This window comes from Pongo abelii, chromosome 18, assembly GCF_028885655.2.
Source record: "Pongo abelii isolate AG06213 chromosome 18, NHGRI_mPonAbe1-v2.0_pri, whole genome shotgun sequence".
NCBI classification, from domain to species: domain Eukaryota; kingdom Metazoa; phylum Chordata; class Mammalia; order Primates; family Hominidae; genus Pongo; species Pongo abelii.
The window spans coordinates 20,879,497-20,898,068 of record NC_072003.2 but is presented as its reverse complement, the minus strand read 5'-3'; the positions used below and the strand labels follow the sequence as shown (position 1 = coordinate 20,898,068).

Sequence of the window (18,572 nt, the reverse complement as noted above, 5' to 3'; positions counted from 1 at the left end):
GCTGCCCGGAATCGAAGTCAAATGGGGGCTCCTCTCTGCAGTACCACAGAGTTCCCTGTAGGTGGCAGGGTAGGACTGCAAATGTCCTGGCATATTGGTCCCTGAGCGCAAGCCCAGACTGGAGCTGGGGTACAGCATTTACTTGCCGTGGGGAAGAGGAGGACGCCAGAGGGAGGAGGAAGGAAAGTAGAAGTGTTGCCAGTCTTGAGGCAAAAGAGAGTTGATTTGAGGCCCGGAGGACAGGAATAGTTGGTGTACCTCATCAGTCTATCTCTCCATCCACCTACCCACCTATCTACCCAACTACCCTCCATCCATCCATCCACCTACCCTCCATTCACCCACCCACTCACCCATCCACCCATCCACCCACCCACCTACCCACCCATCCATCTACCCATCCATCCATCCATCCACGCATTCATCCAACCATCCATCTATCCATCCACCCACCTATCCTTCCGTGCGTTCATTCATCCATCCATCCACCAATCCACTCATCCATCCAATAAATATTTTTGAGAACCTGTGCTAATATGCATATACACACACACACATATCTATGCACACACATACATACACACTGTTATATATCACACACATGCATACACGCACAAGGAGAATAACTGGTACTGCCTTTTGTTGAGTGTCAGGATTGCTTTTATCTCTCCAGCTGGTACTACAGATTTCTGGACCTGTCTGTAGTACCCATTACTAGCATCCCATTCCCAATATTATTCTTCACTCCTTTACTTCTGAATATAAAGCAGATGTCATCTGGGGCCCTTTTTGCCCCTTCTGATTTCAATAAAATTTCCCCCAATGTCCTGTCTTCCTCCTCCTCCTCTACCCCATTCCTGAGGCGGTCTCAAGTCTTCCCTGGGATTTCTGCCAACTCCTCACTTTTCTGCTTCTAAAGGTTTGGTCCTAGTAGGATATTTCTGACATGTAGCATATCATATTCTTTGTTTCTAAAATTTATTATTATTGGCCAGGCACAGTGGCTGACACCTGTAATCCCAGCACTTTGGGAGGCCGAGGCAGATGGATCACCTGAGGTCAGGAGTTTGAGATCAACCTGGCCAACATGGTGAAATCCTGTCTCTACTAAAAATACAAAAATTAGCTGGATGTGGTGGCGTGCGCCTGTAATCCCAGCTACTCGGGAGGCTGAGGCAGGAGAATTGCTTGAACCCAGGAGGTGGAGGTTGCAGTGATCACGCCACTGTACTCTGGCGTGGGTGACAGAGCAAGACTCCATCTCAAAAAAAAAAAAGAAAAATAAAAAAAGGCAGTTCAGAGGGTTTAAGTGTCTAGCCTGAGGCCATACAGCTAACTGGGTCAGAGCTGAGATTTGAACCCATCTATGTCTGACCTGGTGCTGGGCTCTTTTCTGTAGAGGATTCATCCAGCCCCACATACCCAGTCTAGAAGAAGGGAAGTGGTGGGAGAGGAGCACCCCAGAGAGAGGAGCCTGAATCAAGGGGCTGCAAGCTGGTCCTGGGTCCCATGGAGCCATGGGGTGAGGAAGTGGCAGGGGCTACCACCAAACTGAGGTGCGGGCCCAAGGCTGGTTGTGGGAGAGGACCCTGGCTGTGGTGCCCATCTGCCAGCTTGTATGAAAGAGCAGGTGGGGGAGGTGGGAGAAGGGAAGTGGTGCTTCGGTGGGACCACAGGAAACTCTAGATTTTGGTTAGTAGTTGGAAAGTACTAGCAATTTCTCTTTCAACAGAAAACCAGAAGGAGGTCAGGTTTTTCTTATTAAAAGAGAGACAAATGCAGACTTTGCAAAGGAAGCGGGGATTTGCAGAGTGAGGCTGGAAGTCACCGAAGCTGAGGGATGTTCCCCAGAGAAAGGTTTCACATTCATGTGGAGTGGGTCAGAGGACCCTGAGTCGAGCTGGCAGCCACAGGATGGCACCAGGTTTTCACGATATGGAGAGAAGGGGACCTGGTGGTGGTTTGGCCTCCGTGTCCTGTTTCCTAAGGAACAGACAGCTGGGGCCTCATAGCCAGTTACTGCCAGCAGGACTCCATCTCAATTCAGATCTTACTTCATGGGACTACACAGAAAGAAGGAAAGCCAGGCCAGGCATGGTGGCTCATGCCTGTAATCCCAGCACTTTGGGAGGCTGGGGTGGGCAGATCAATAGAGGCCAGGAGTTCGAGACCAACCTGACCAACCTTCACCAATGGTGAAGCCCGTCTCTACTAAAAGTACAAAAATTAGCTGGGCATGGTGACGGGCGCTTGTAATCCCAGCTACTCGGGAGGCTGAGGCAGGAGAATGGCTTGAACCCAGGAGGCAGAGGTTGCAGTGAGGCGAGATTGCGCCACTGCACTCCAGCCTGGGTGACAGAGCGAGACTCCATTTTAAAAAAAGAAAAAAAAAAAAAAGGCTGGGCTGGGTGAGGGGCTCACACCTGTAATCCCAGCACTTTGGGAGGATCACTTTGGGTGGATTGCTTGAGCCCAGGAGTTTGAGACCAGCCTGGGCAACATAGCGAGACTCCATCTTTACAAAAGAAGAAAACAAAAGACAGAAGGAATGGTTTGGAGCTATGCAAGTGTCCATCTTGGCTCTGGCAATTTCTGAGTGGATAACTTGGGGTAGCACCCTTCTCTTTGAGTCTAAGTTTCCTTATCTAAACTAGAGATGATAAGACCTCCCTTGCTGTGTTGTTATAAAATTACTTGTGTGCCTAGCGCAGAGTAGGTGTGCAATAAATGAGTCAATGGATGGATGGCTAAATTCCACACATATTTATGGAGTGCTAAGTCTGTGTCAGGCATTACTCTGGGGATACAGCTGGAATCGAACAAGCTCTGTCTTTGGTTTTTAGGAACTCACATTCTGGCAGAAGAGACAGGAAGTAGCTAGGCAGGGTGGCTCATGCCTATAATCCCAGCACTTTGGGAGGCCGAGGCGGGCTGATCACTTGAGGTCAGTAGTTTGAGACCAGCCTGGCCAACATGGTGAAACCCCATTTCTACTAAAAATACAAAAATTAGCCAGGTGTGGTGGCACGCACCTGTAATCCTAGCTACTCAGGAGGCTGAGGCAGGGAAATCAGTTGAACCCAAGAGGCGGAGGTTGCAGTGAGCCGAGATCGAGCCACCACACTCCAGCTTGGGCGACAGAGTGAAACTCCATCTAAAAAAAAAAAAAAAAAAGGACAGGAAGTAAATGAGACAGATAAGATCAACACAGCGCATGCTAAACAGAAAAGTAGGAAAGACATACTATTCAGTGTTGGGGTGGGTGGGGAGATTAATATTTCAGAAAGGATGGCCTGGGAAGGGCTCATTGAGAAGCTGACTGTTGAATAAAGATTGGCAGGAATTACGCAACCAGCCGTGTAGATCTCTGGGAGAGGAGAATTCCGGGGAGAAGGGACAGTCAGTGCAAAGGCCCTTAGGCCAGAGCATGTGTGGGGTGTTCAAGAAACAGAGTGAGTGCCAGTGTGCCTGAAGCCCAGTACAGAAGGGAGAAGATTGTCGGAGATGAAGGCAAAGAGGTAATGACGGGTGGGTTAGAGTTTGCAGGGCCTTTGGAGGCTGTGAGAAGGATTTTGGCTTTTCTTCTGGGTCAGAGGGGAGCCAGTGCAGGAGTTTGAGCAGAGGAGTGGCATATTAGGGTCTCCAGAGAAAGAGAACCAACAGGATATACACCTGTCTATATTAATTAATTAATTAATTTTGAGACTGAGTTTCGCTCTTTCACCCAGGCTGGAGTGCAGTGGTGCGATCTCAGCCTACTGCAACCTCCGTCTCCTGGGTTCAAGTGATTCTCATGCTTCAGCCTCCCAAGTAGCTGGGATTACAGGTGCCCGCCACCACACCTGGCTAGTTTTTGTACTTGAGATGGGGTTTCACCATGTTGGCCAGGCTGGTCTCGAACTCCTGACCTCAGGTGTGCCACCCGCCTCAGCCTTCCAAAGTGCTGGGATTACAGGCAAGAGTCACTGCACCCGGCCTATATTAATTTATTTAAAGATATTTATTATAATGAATTGGCGCGCATGATTATGGAGGCCGAGAAGTCCCAAGATCGGCAGCTGGCAAACAGGAGACCCAGGAGAACTGATGATTTAGCTCCAGCGTGAGTCCCAAAGACCCTGGGAGTTCCCAGGAGATCCAATGACAAGTTCTGGTCCTAACGTGAGCAGACTTGAGACCCGGGAAAAGCCAATGTTTCAGTTCAAGTCTCAGGCTGGAAAAACACGGTGTCCCAGCCCAAGCAGGCAGGCAGTAGGAGTTCCCTTGTACTCTGCCTTTTTGTTGTATTTGGGCCTTCAACTGATTGGATGGGGCCCACCCACATTAGGGAGGGCAACTTGCTCTATTCAGTCTACAGTTCAAATGTGAATCTCACCCAGGAACACCCTTACAGACACACACTCACAATAATGTTTGAACAAAAATATCTGGGGGCCAGGCATGGTGGCTCACACCTGTAATCCCAGCACGTTGGAAAGCCAAAATGAGTGGATCACTTGAGCCCAGGAGTTTGAGACCAGCCTGGGCAACATGGCAGAACCCTGTATCTATAAAAAAATTACAAAGATTAGCTGGTATGGTGGCACATGTGGTACCAGCTACTCAGGAGGCTAAGGTGGAAGGATCGTGTGAGCCCAGGGAGGTTGAGGCTGCAGTGAGCCATGACTGACTGTGCCACTGCACTCCAGCCTGAGCGACAGAGCAAGACCTTGTCTCAAAATAAAATAAAATAAAATAAAAATTCTGGGCAGCCAGTGGCCCAGTCAATTTGACACATCAAATTGACCAACCCAAGTGGCTTAACTGGATGTAGCTTTCTACAGGCTCTCTCTGGCTGTGGTGTTGAGAATAGTACGAAGGTAGGGGTAGGGTTGGGGAGTCGGAAGCAGGAAGGTGAATTTGGTGGCTACCATATAGTCATTCAGTAAGTGTGGTGGTGGCTTGGACTAAAGTGGTAGCAAGAGGTGAGACAAGGTTATTAGATTCTGGATGTATTTTGAAAGGAGTGCAGATGCGGTGAGAGAGAGAAGAAGAGAAATAATGGGTGACCTGTGGTTTTTGGCTTCAGCACCTTGAAGAATGAGGTTGCCATCAATTGAGAAGGGAGTATCAGGAGTATGGCGGACACGTTGAGTGTGAGAAATCTAAGCTTTGGAGGAGATGTGGAGTCAGCAGGTAGATGTCCATGCCTGGAGTCCAGCAGAGCAGCCTGGGCCAGACAGCTGGATTTGGGAGCTGTCATTAGCTGGCTCCCAATGAACCTGCCTGGCTGTCTTCATTATTGCATCAAGAGTGGCTCTTGGTTGCAAGTAACAGAAAACTTGGCTGCAGGCTGGACATGGTGGCTCACGCCTGTAATCCCAGCACTTTGGGAGGCTGAGGCGGATGGATCACCTGAGGTCAGGAGTTTGAGACCAGCCCGGCCAACATGGTGAAACCCTGTCTCTACTAAAACTACAAAAATTAACCGGGTGTGGTGGCGTGTGCCTGTAATCTCAGCTACTCAGGAGGCTGAGGTAGGAGAATCACTTGAACCTGGGAGGCAGAGTTTGGGTAAGCTGAGATTGCACCATTGTACTCCAGCCTCGGTGACACAGCAAAACTCCATCTCAAAAAAAGAAAACTTAGTTGCCTTGAGCAAAAAGGGAAATTATTGGAAAACTCTAGGGGTCCACAAACCCACCAGGAAGCTGGGGCATCCAGGCTGGGGAAATGAGTGGGGGCCAAGGAGGCTCTGAAGATCTGAGCAGCGGCAGTCACAGAAAAGGCCCCTGGTAGGAGCAGTCTGGTCCTAAAACCCCCATGGCCACCATGTGGATAGGACCTCCTGCGGCCCCTTGCTGGGATCACCCCTCATGATGCAGAGTCTGAGGAGAGCAACTCATTGGTCCAACCAAGCCACATGACCTTCAGGCTGGGGTGCAGGGAGGGAGGCCTGGCCACTTAGGGTTTCCATTTTCCTTTTTTTGAGACAGAGTCTCGCTCTGTCACGCAGGCTGGAGTGCAGTGGTGTGATCTCAGCTCACTGCAACCTCTGCCTCCCGGATTCAAGCAATTCTCCTGCCTCAGCCTCCTGAGTAGCTATGATTACAGGTGCATGCTACCATGCTTGGCTAATTTTTGTATTTTTAGTAGAGACGGGGTTTCACCATGATGGCCAGGCTGGTCTTGAACTCCTGACCTCAAGTGATCCACCTGTCTCGGCCTCCCAAAGTGTTGAGATTACAGGCGTGAGCCACCATGCCCAGCCCACTGAGGGTTTCCTAGTGGAAGGGGAGGCCACCATCCCCTCACTGTGGTGTTCATAATGGGGAACTCCCAGAGGAGGCACCAGGGTAAAAGAGGAAGAGATGAGATGTTGGACTGGCATAAAAAAAGAAAAGCCGACCAAAACTCCAGCATGACAGCAGCAAAGCCCATCACAACTGTCATCACAATTATCAGCAGCAGCAATAGCAGCTGGAGTGATTTCTTTTTTTGAGACAGGGTCTTGCTCTGTCACCCAGGCTGGAGTACAGTGGTGGGATCATAGCTCACTGCAGCCTCGACCTCCCAGGCTCAAGCAGTCCTCCTGCCTCAGCCTCTTGAGCAGCTGGGACTACAGGCACAAGCCACTATACCAGGCTAAGTTAAAAAAAAAAAAGTGTAGACATGGGATCTCACTTAGGCTGGTCTTGAATTTCTCTCCCTTGCTTGAGGTGAATTATGTTCATGCTTCAGTCACTTGAATATTACTCTTCCATGTTTGACAGAATTGTGTTATCAGGTGATTATATTGCACACTATCTGATTCTAATTAAACCAGAAAATAGTGACATTGTACAAGAGGAGAATGTTTCACAGTGTGCACCACCCACCCCCTTATTGCTACATCCCAGTTTTTAGAGCTTTTTGCACTGTGCTTGGGGTATTTTCTTATGTTTACATCGTCTTACTCTTCTCCAGACACAATGGCTTCTTGGGCATTGCCTTCGTCTACTAGGTAATTTGTATAAATTGAGTCCTGGAAGACATAATGTTTACACTTGCCTTTTGTTTTTTAATCAGAAGCATAATGCACAGTAGCAAACTGTGAGTATTTCAGATGATATGAAAGAAAAAAATGTGCTGTTTTGTCAAAATCATTCATGTAACTTGGAAAGAAAAGTTTCTGAGAGAAGAAAAACTAACATTTTAGAGGGGAAAGGGAGAAATGGGCTATAAAGATGAATTGGGGAAGCAATGTAATGTAGAGGTTAAGATCACAGACTTGTAGTGCAGGGTTTGACTTCTGGTTCTGTCTTTATCTGACACTATTTCTTTCTCCTTACACAATAATAAGTGCTCAGGAGTTGATTTGCCAAAGGTCTAATGATGAGGTAGTAAAAGAATCAGGCTGGGCCTCCCATTCCAGTTTTCCTTTTTTTTCTATACCCTGTTAAATGCCAAGCCCTGATTCTGCCAGGGTGGAGAGTGAAGGAGAGTCTCTGGAGACATCAATTACAGCAGGTCACTGGGTATCAGAGTCTCTTTTCTCGTGAGGATAAAGATTTCCTTTTGAGTTAGACTACATTCACCCTTCATGAACCTTGGGGACATTGATGGCAGGGAGAGTTTTCTAAAGCTTTAGACAACTTAGAGGTGAAATAGGCACCATGCTGCAAATGAAAGGCACTTTTATGGTTGTCTGAAAAAAATATAGCGCACTGCTTTAAACTTAGAAAGCCCAAGTGCAAGGTACAGTCAGGTGTGGTCTGCAGGCTTTGGTCTTTTGTCCCTGTTCAACAGCTGGTAAAGCTGGGAGAGGTAATCGCTGATGGAGACTTGCTCCTGTTGGGATAATATTTCTCAGACCATAGTCCTGCCATTTTCCAGACTTTTTCTTTTGGAGAAATGGGCTCCTACCTTGCAACAGCAAATTATGTAATTCAGGTTGAACCTGGCTCTTTTTTTTCCCACTGATCTCTATCTTCCTCGGTGAAGACCACTTGGCCTCCGCCTCCCTGTTAGATATTATTCTTGGTCTATGTAAGCAGTGGAAAGCCTGAATTTTGACCAGGCTTTGGGCAAGATGAAATGGCACCTTCTGGTTTGGTGGAAGGAAAGGGCTATTTCTTTGGGCTACTTGAAGGACCCAGAAAGCAAAAGAAAAATCATGTCTTTCTTTGCAGAATTTCTGCTGTGGAAAGAGGCAAAGCCGATCAACAGACAGAGATCCTTGACACGTATGTATTGAATATCTACTGAATTGCAGGTCATATTCTGGGTGCTGGGGAGATATCTGAACAAAACAGACAAAAATCCCTGCCATGAGGAACCAGGAATAAGGTGTTTAATATGGTCTGCAGAAAAAGTACAGGAATAAAAGTCCCAAACATGGCCTTTTTACTAGTTTATAGTCTAGTGGGGAGAAATAGACATTAAGAAACAACAAAAAAGAGGAATGTATATAGTATATTGGAAGGTGATAAGTTTAATGAAGAAAATTAAGCAAAGGAAAGAGGTAGCAAAAGCAGAGAAGAAATGGAGGAGGTTTCTATTAAAAATAGGGAGGTCAGAGAAGGCTTTCTGCAACAGAAGAATTTTGAGCAAAGACTTGAAGAGGCAAGAGTGCGAACCATGTAGATATCTGTGGGAAGAACATTACGGGAAGCAAACTCAGCAAGCAGAGAATTTCCAGTATGTTTTAGGAAGAGCAACAAGGCCAAGTGTGGTGGGACTAGAGAGAGAGAGAGAGAGCACGGGAGAGTGGTGAGAAATGAGGTCGTCTTCAATGATTGTAGTTTGCTTAACTTGTGGCTGCTGGCAAGACGAGATGAAGTAGTTTGAGTTGTTTAAGAAGGACTTACTAGGTATGTGGGATCAGACTAGTACTAGGCTAGACCCCAGGACAGGAAAGATGACTCTGCATTCAAGGACTAAGTAGTTCAGTTCAAGATTGAATATTGGCCTGTATGGAAACTTAGAAAACAGTGAGGCTCAGGTGTGTTATATATAGATATCTGAAAGAAGAGAGAAGGTTGTAGAGGATTGGATTGGATATAAGGCTCTGGAGGCAGACTGCCTGGGTATGAATCATAGCTCCATCACTTATTACTGGTGTGATCTTGGGAAAACCACTTCACCGTCTGAGGATCAGTGTTTACATCTATAAAATGGAGTTCACAATGGAAGGCACATTGCAGGGGTGTGTGAGGATTTAAGACAGCACATGTTTAGCAAGTGCCATGTACATAGTAAGCCCTTAGTAAATATGAGCTGACATTCTTATTATTCATTGAGGTGGTTAGAGAAGGATTCTGTAAAGCTTGAAACCATGGAGTTAGCGATGTGCCATGGACTCAACTCAAGGGAATTTCTACTAGAATGCCCTTAACTTCTCTTAGATGGTGCTTGGATAGACTGCATGTGACTGAAATAGTTTTTTGGTGCTGGAAGCATCATAAGGAGAGAGGATCAGCAGATTAGAAATAAAGGGGTGATGGTTGTGCCTTTACCAACAGTGTGTTGCTATGGAGAAGAAGGTCCTCAAGGAAAAAGAGGAAAATGTGATCAAATACATCAGCATGGGGTTGAACAAGAGCAGTGAGGACAATGTTCATAGTTGACTGACTAGAGTGTGCCAATAAGAATGGCAATTTATTGAGCATTTGCACATGTTATCTCACGTAGGTCTTACCGTAGTCCTATAAGGTGGGTACTCGTATTATCTTTGTTTTGCCACAGAGGAAGTGAAGGCTTACAGAAGTGAAGTGATATGCTAAAGGTCACACAGCTAGTAAGAGGCATATCTGGGACTCAGCTCAAGGGAATTTCCATTAGACTGCCGTTAACTTCTCTTAGATGGTGCTTATATGGCTTGCATGTGACTGAAATAGATTTTTGGTGCTAGGGGCATCATAAAGAGAGAGGTCTAGCAGATTGGAAACAAAGGGATAATGGTTGTGCCTTTACTAACAGTGTATTGAGCTATGCTCATTTACGTTCTTATGATCTTTTAGAAACAGAGACTTGGTTCTTTCCTGTCTTAAGAAGGAAAATCTGACTGCTGGGGTATGGCCATCTCCTAAAATATCAAAAAGACATCTATTTCCATTTTCTTCCTCCTAATACCTAGGAGACAACAAAGTGGATTTCCAGTGGTACTTCCCACATGAATAGAATGAACTTTCCTTGGTAAAAGTTGACTTCCTTACTAAAGGACAAAATATATAGGCTCCTCAATTTGAGCCATGGGATTTGGTGGGCAGCTGGACTGAGCCCAAAGACATCCCCACAGAGAGGCAAAGCTGGCTGGTATATGTGGAAAGAGGGAGTGGCTCAGGGAATAGATGCTGTGAGCCAGGTTGTGAATTTCCAGAGCCCAGGGATTAGAGCCACTTGACATTCACTTTAGGTGAACTGTGTTGTCTTACATCCTATTTTTCATGAATACTTTTAAAATTTTTATTTTATTCTTTTAATTTTTTTGAGACAGAGTCTCTCTCTGTCACCCAGGCTGGAGTGTGGTGGCGCTGTCTCTGCTCACTACAACCTCTGCCTCCTGGGCTCAAGTGATTCTTGTGCCTCAGCCTCCTGAGCATCTGGGACTACAGGCACGCACCACCATGGCCAGCTTTTTTTTTTGGTATTTTTAGTACAGACTGGGTTTTACTGTGTTGGCCAGGCTGGTCTCGAATTCCTGGCCTTAAGTGATCTGCCCACCTTGGCCTCCCAAAGTGTTGAGATTACAGGTGAGAGCCACCATGCCCAGTCTTTCGTGAATACTTTTGATGTATGGAGTAACTCTCATAAATTTTAAAACAATATTTCAAATTTCTAACTCTTCTTGAAACAATAGGTCTTATGGGTGGCTAGCTTATTTCTTTTCTTTTCAGTTAATGATTGAATTCATTGAGCCCTTACTAGGTGGTGAGCACTGTCCGAGGTGCTGAAGGAAGAGACCAAGATAGGATCACTGGATCTCAGAAGCTTATATTTTAGAGAAATATGTACTCTAAAGAGTACCATGTACTTTTACCATGTACATTTTACCATGTACCATGTACATTTTACCATGTGCGTTTAGCTTGTTATATATGAAAATGACTTTTTACCTAAAAGTAATGAGCACAAGTCATGGATTTTAAAGGCAACTTGTTCAATTCTGACATCATTCTCTTGGTCAACCCAATTGGTGAATCAGTATTTCCTTCAATAGTCCTGGGATAATGAAAAGTTGGTAAACATGTTACATAAAACTTTAGGAATTAAGAATATTGGACTCTTCCTGAAGACAGGATATTTTAAATTCAGGACTAGAGTTCCTGAACCATATATTATAGGGAAAATCTAGAGAAAAAAAATGAAAAGTATTTATCAGTGTTTGGTTGTGTGATCTTGGGTAGCTTCTTGTGCCTTATTGTTTTTGTCATTTAGAAAATGATAGAATTAATCTGTACATTGATAATGAAGTCCCTTGAAGTTCTAGAATTCTATAATTTTGGTCTTGAACTGAAATTACCATGACAAGGGATTTTGATACATGTTGCCTAATTGCCAACCAATGAAATGTTTTCTACAACTCCACTCCTGCTATTTTGGCATTTTATCTTTGTTAAGTGAAAAATGATATGTGTTGCTTTGAACTTTATTGCTTTAATTTGTTGCAGAAGTTGAGTGGCTTTTCATATATATTAAATTTGATTGGTTACTTTATTTAAAAAATTGTAAATTGTATGATTTTGGTATCCAGGTAAGACACTGTGAAAGTTACCTTGTAATTAAGTTCTTGGGTGATTTATTGGAGGCCTTAATATTATCATAATAGATAATAGGGCTGTCTAAATGCCAGTGTACTTGGTTATCAAGCTCACTGCCATTTAAATTTTTTTCAAAAAATTTTCAGTGACATTCTTTTTATTGTTAACAATTTACTTTTTTCCCATGATTGAAAAGACTAACACTCAAGTTTGAAAGAGAAATATTACTTTTCAGGGCTGCTGCAAACCTTGAGTTTGAATCTTAATCTTGCCACTTACTGCTTGTGTGACCTTCAGCAAAGTGCTCAATTTATAGGAACCTCAGTTTCATCATCTGTATATTGGGAATAATAATAAAATCTGCCTCAGAGATTATTGATAGAATTAGCTGAAATAATGCATGCAAAATGCTTAGTTTATTGCCTGAAAACTTATTAAGTATAATAAATGTCATTTATTATTGTAATCAACAGTTGTACTAGAGAGCTACTTCACAATAATTACGGTTATAATGAAAATGATAATTAAAATAATAAGACCCCCAGAGTTTCTGATTTACAATATGTCTGGGGAAGAGCCTGAGGATGTGTCTTTCTAACATATTTTGGGGTGATGCTGATGCTGGTGGTCCAGGCACCATGCTTGGAGAACTACTGTTCTAAGCATCTGAACAATGTGATCTCATTTGGTCCTTACCAAATCACTCTAGGAGGCAGGTTCTTTTATGATGGTGCTTTAATAAGTGAGGGATTAGGGAGGTTTAATAGCTTGCCCAAAGCCCTGCAGCTTGGAAGTGGTGGAGCCAAAGAGTTAAAGCTTTATGCTCTTCTTTCCACCTGTGATTACTTATGTGGCGCTCTAAACCATTGATCTCCTGTATCCACCCCCTTGATGTCTTCTCTCACCACCTTTCCCGATTCTAAGCCATTGCCAATTACTATCACCATCCCTTTGTCCACACTCGTGATTCCTGTGTCCCTCTCTTGCATTGTTTGCTTGGCATGGTCACAATCCCGGTTAAATTCAACTCTCTGCCTACTCTGTACCTGCCCTTGAGAAACTGAACATGGCTGGAGAAACATACAAAACTACTCTGACCTTGCTAGGAGCCTCAAATGAGCCCTTAACACTGCCAGGAGATCACACTGCACTTTCCTAGCCCATTTATTCTGCATCTTCCTTTTTCATTTCTTTAAAAATTTATTTTATTGTGGTGAGAATGTTTAACACGAGATCTACCCTCTTAGGAAATGTCTAGATGTACAATACAGCATTGTTAATGATTGGCACAATGTTCAGCAGATCTCTAGAACATATTTGTCCTGCATGATTGAGAATTTATTGGTTAGCAGCTTCCTCTTTCCCCCTTCCTCCAGCCCCTGGCAACTACCATTCTATTTAATGTCTCTATACATTTGACTACTCTAATTTCCTGCCATAAACAATATGATATATCTGCAACTACAGTCATGCAATATTTGTCTTTTTGTGACTGGCTTATTTCACTAAGCAAAATATCCTTATGATTCATCCACATTGGATATTGCAGAATTTCCTTGTATGTATGTATGTATGTATGTATGTATGTATTTAATTTTTGAGATGGAGTCTCGCTCTGTCACCCAGGCTGGAGTGCAGTGGCGCGATCTCAGCTCACTGCAACCTCCACCTCCCGGGCACGCCATTCTCCTGCCTCAGCCTCCTGAGTGGCTGGGACTACAGGCGCCCACCACTATGCCCAGCTAATTTTTTATATTTTTAGTAGAGATGGGGTTTCACTGTGCTAGCCAGGATGGTCTCGATCTCCTGACCTTGTGATCCACCCACCTCGGCCTCCCAAGATGCTGGGGTTACAAGCGTGAGCCACCGTGCCTGGCCGTTTGTTTTTGTTTTTTAAGTGTATGTATATACCACATTTTCTTTATCCATTCATACATCAGGGGACATTTAGGTTGTCTCCACATCTTGGCTATTGCGAATAGGGCTGCAGTATACATTGGAGTGTTCATATCTCTTTGAGATCCTGATTTCAATTCTTTTGGATAAATACTCAATAGTGGGATTGCTGGATTGTATGGTAGCTCAAATTTTTTGAGGGAGAAGGAATCTCCATAAAGTTTTCTATAGCATCTCTCACTTTCTTCAACACCTATTTTACATGTCTCTTTTCTTCTCAAACCCCATCTCATTCCCATTCTTACTCTCAGCTGATGACCATGTTTCTTTGCTCTTTCAGAGAAATAAAGGAACCAGAAGGGAATTCACACTGACTCCCATAATCTCATCTCCCCACATTCTGGCATCTGCACTCACCCACTCCAACCTCTCACCTGTGCCCATAGGTGGAAGGAGGGAAGGAGGTTCACAGTGGGTGTCTGGAGAGCTGGCGATGTTCTGTTTCTTGAGTTGGGTTCTGGTAGTATAAGAATATCCAGATTACAATTCCTTGAGCTGTGTACTTATAATTCATGCACTTTTCTGTGTGCATGTTATTTGTCAATAAGTCCAAAAGCAAAAAAAAAAAAAAATAGATAAACTCATTAAAGTTTAGGATGAAACAGGGATAAGACTTATTTGCCTTTGAAATATTTGTTCTCAACCAAAGAAATTCCTCACCCCTGTCCCTCGCCACCAAGGGGGCACATGGCAATTTCTGGAGACATTTTTGGTTGTCGCAGCTAGGGAGAAGGTACTCCTGGCATCTAGTTTGTAGAGGTCAGGGATGCTGCTAAACATCCTACAGTGCACAGAATAGTCCCCTACAATAAAGAATTATGCAGCCCCAAATGCCGATAGTACTGAGATTGAGAAACTTGGCCTCAAAAGAACCTGTCTGAGAAACTCCAGGATGATTTGAACATTAATTTCATCCACCATAGTCTTTGCTGATATTGAGCTCCTTATTTACTAGATTCAGAGAATGTATCTTTTCCCAGGGGATCATCTGAGAGCAGGAGCGAATTTCATTTGCTACCTCGTAAATCTCTGAAATGGAAAACAGGTCTGAATATTCCTCTGTCTCTCTCTCTCCTAGTCTTTGAAGCCCTCCAAAGTGGGCCATGGCAGTTAGCTCACAACAAATTCCCCAGACACAATTTAAAAGTCATTTTGGGGCTGGGACTGGGGCATGAATATTTAAGATGTAAATTGTTTGGGCTGTGCCTAAATCTTTTATGGGTTTTACTGGATGAGAAAAATGAGTTACTACTTTTTGATAAAGTTCACTTTCCTTTCATATTATTAACAAACCCAGCCAAGTGAACCAGACTGCATCTGCCAGAGAAAATAGGGACACTTGTTTGCGGGATGATATTAGATTCTGTTCCCAGCATGCCGTATTTATGGTTCAAAAATCAAAGAACAGGTAGGAGAGTTGTCTTAGGTCAGCGTGTCCTTGCCAGCGAAAGTAGCTTACCAAATACACTTGGGAGGACAGTTTGGGGGAGGAGTGGTGGAGAGTAGAAGTGAACTTAAATAGTCGAACTCTAGGTGAAGATTTAGGTACCCTGAGGGTTGATTTAACAGAAATATTGAAATCACGAGATACTAACTCCAGAGATTAGTCCTTTCTTATTCTTTGGTTTAAATCCCAGGGGATGGGTACAGAGCAGAGGCAAAGGAAAAGACAGACAACAAGGAAAAACAGAGAGAGAGAGTAAGAGAGAGAGAGATTGATTGATTCATTGATTGATTTAACAAGTTCCATGGACTTCAGAAAGAATAGATATTTTAATCTCTTTGGAAGAAATTATGCCTCCTACGTCTCATTTCCAACCCCTACCCAGAAATTAATTTTGAATGTTAATATGAAAGCAACCTCTCTCTTCTCTGAATGCTGCTTTTGATTCTGGCAGGGTATCTAAAAGGCTGCTATTAGAGACATTTTCATTAACTAATAAGCTAGTTCTTGGGCAAAAGATGAATTTTTTGTCATCTCGTGAAAATTGTAAAAAGCCATAATTATGAAGAAAATCACTAATTGTAAGGCACAAAATTTGTTTGCTAAGAATAGTCATTAAGGAGTGACAAAAGCATTAGTAACTTCAATATCAGAAAACAACTATTAAAATGCAAGTGGAATCAAGGCATTTGCCCAGACATAATAATGGCTTTACATTTACAGGTCTATAATTGTGGTTTGATTTGAGACATTGTTGGGAATTTTCAAGAAACAATATAGAGTAGGGCTAAATACTTAAAGTACCATGGCTTTTGGATTCCAAATTACAGACTCAAGTTTTAATTTCTAGAGAATATGACCGTAGGGAGAGTTACTCAATGATATTGTCAATGCTGTTATTGCTTTAGGATTGTGATGAAGTGGTCAAAACCAGGACATAGAGTAATATTTCTGTGGCCCAGACGTTTTATGGTACTGGCTTTGCATGCAAAGTACCTGGCGGCTGACAGCAAGTGAAGTTTGCACATCATTTCATGATGTATGTTCCTTCTAAAGAGTAACTTTTATTGTTTCTGCTTTCTGATAAATATCCTCTTTGCAGAAAACTAGGAAAATGCAGAAAATTGCAATGAAGAAATTTAAGTTCTCCATAATTCCATCAACAAGAGATAGCCAGTTAACATTTTGGTGTATTTTCTTCTTTTTATTTCATTTTAAACTTCTGAAGTATAATAATGTGATAAAGTACACAAATTTCAAGTATCCAACTTAAAATGAATTTCTATCTATATCTCCATGTAACCACCACGTAGATGAAGATAATGAACATTTCCAGTAAATTTCCTTCCTTCCTGCTCTTTTCTAGTCAATACTCACCTCCCTGCCTCCCTCATAGTACAAGGTACTATTATTCTGGTTCTTCTCACAATAGATTTGATGATTTTTGAACTTAATATAAGTGGACTCCTACAGAATATCCTCTGTAGGTCTGGCTTCTCTCACTCAACATTGTATTTGTAAGATTCACCTAGCTTGTTGCATATAGCTATAGTCTTTTTCATTGCTGTATAGTATTTCATTATCTTTTATACTGTTACTTATCCATTGATGAATGTTGAGTTGTTTTCAGTTTTTAGCTATTATGAATAAAATCTAACATTCTTAAAAATGTCTTTTGTGGATTTTCAGTAATTTCTTTTGGATTCCTGTACTTTTTTGTATGTGTGCATATAAGTGTAAATTATACAGAAGGTTGAATTTACATTATTTCTCTCCATCTCCATCTCTATCTATATCTGCATCTCAATCTCTATATTCTTATTAATCACAGGAATTAAATGTCTTCTAGGAAACCAGTCTGTCTCAGGATCCCTGCCATGCTTGGACATTGACTGGGGGCAATCTTGGGGAAGCAGCATGGCCCTACACATGCTATATAACTCTTTATATTCTTTAGATGTATAGACTCTTTTCTCTTTTACCAGGCCAGCATGTCTCCAACCAGGTTTTCCTGGGATTTAGCCCTGGTTACTGGCCTGGTATCCAGGAGAGAAGGTAAGGGAGGCTTTTGAAGGGGTTCACTTTTGCCTTGCCAGGCAGAGGCTTCTAAAGCATCCTTCAGCACAGTGGAGCTCCTACGAAGGAAGAGCCAGCTACCTGTGCAAACCCAGAGAGTCTGGAGGCAGAGCAGGCAGGGAAGTGTTGCAGAATCTGTATTCTCAGCAGCATCCATCCAGACGTCTCTGTCTCATATTTTAAAATCTCAAGTTTTTCCCACTAGAACCATGACCTTTAAATAACAGGCCTACCTTGGTTGAGCACTCAAACATCTCTGAAGTGCTGCAACTATAACAATCAGGTCATCAGTCTGCCTTTCAGCTCACTCTGCACTTCCATTAGAGAACACAGTTTTTTTTTCTTTTTCTTTCTTTCTTTTTTTTTTTTTTTTGCTAGCTACCGCAGAGGCTCTCTGGGCCTCACTTTACTATTAATTGTTTGATAATAGCCTTCAGTCAATCAGTATCTTTCTGCAGGGCGTCAATACCACTAGGTAGTAACCAGCCAACTCTCCTGACTTTGAATCATGGTTGGCTCCATATTTTCCAATTGCTTATATCACTACATTTGATACAGCATTTTCTCCCACTGGGATATTCTTCTATGTCCCAGCGAAATTTTTAGCAACCCAGACACCACCTTTGGTCAAGGACTAACCATGTTCCATCTACCAGTTGGGACACCATCTTCTTCACCTGCTGGGCAGTGTGAGCCAGTCTTAAATTCCCATGTTACCGCTTGTTTTCTTGCACCACTTCTGGCCTCACTTGTGTTAGTCCCAGTCCTCTGAGAAGCAGACACCAAGACAAGGTCAAATATGCAAGGAATTCTTTATGGAAAATGACTTTGAAAGAAAATGGTGAGGGAGCTAGAGAAGGTTGGAGGAGACATCAGACCACAGTGCAAGTCTGACCCCCAAGTGAAGGAGAGAGGGACAAAGGTTGGGTGGAAGTGTCCTAGATTGTCATGCTGTGTAAGGAAGGTTCACAAGACCATCAGGGAGTTCTTGAACCAAAGGTGGCTGTTACAGGAGTCTCTCACCTCCCAGGAAAGGGGCTTGTCTTGGTATTCCTGCCGTTCTCAGATGTTAGTTGGATGCAGTTTGTGGAAAGCATGGCCTCTGTGCAAATGCAATAATAGATTTTCAGGAAGCTCTTGGGATTTTGGTCAATTACACTCTGTAGCTGGAAGTCTATGTGGTGCATTTTCCTGGTCATCACAAATAGGATCAGCACAATACCTGTAAGTCTCCATGTTAGCGACAGTTATGATTTCCTTACATACTTCTATGTTTAGGGTGTTGCTGATTTGTAGTTTCATAAATAATGCTGCTTTGAGCATTGACATAATTCATTGTTTCCTTAGGACAGATTTTTGGAATTGGAATGGTGGGG

At 43.3% G+C, this 18,572-nt stretch overlaps 1 long non-coding RNA gene across 1 annotated transcript in view; it reads left to right on the top strand.

Annotated features, from left to right (window-relative positions):
• The first annotated feature begins 6,229 nt into the window (after positions 1-6,229).
• LOC129050928 (uncharacterized) overlaps positions 6,230-18,572 on the top strand; it is a 29,543-nt gene continuing 17,200 nt past the window's right edge. Inside the window, exons 1-2 of the long non-coding RNA XR_008514836.2 lie at positions 6,230-6,766; positions 8,151-8,204. This is a non-coding gene — a long non-coding RNA (uncharacterized LOC129050928). The remainder of the gene's footprint in view (positions 6,767-8,150; positions 8,205-18,572) is intronic.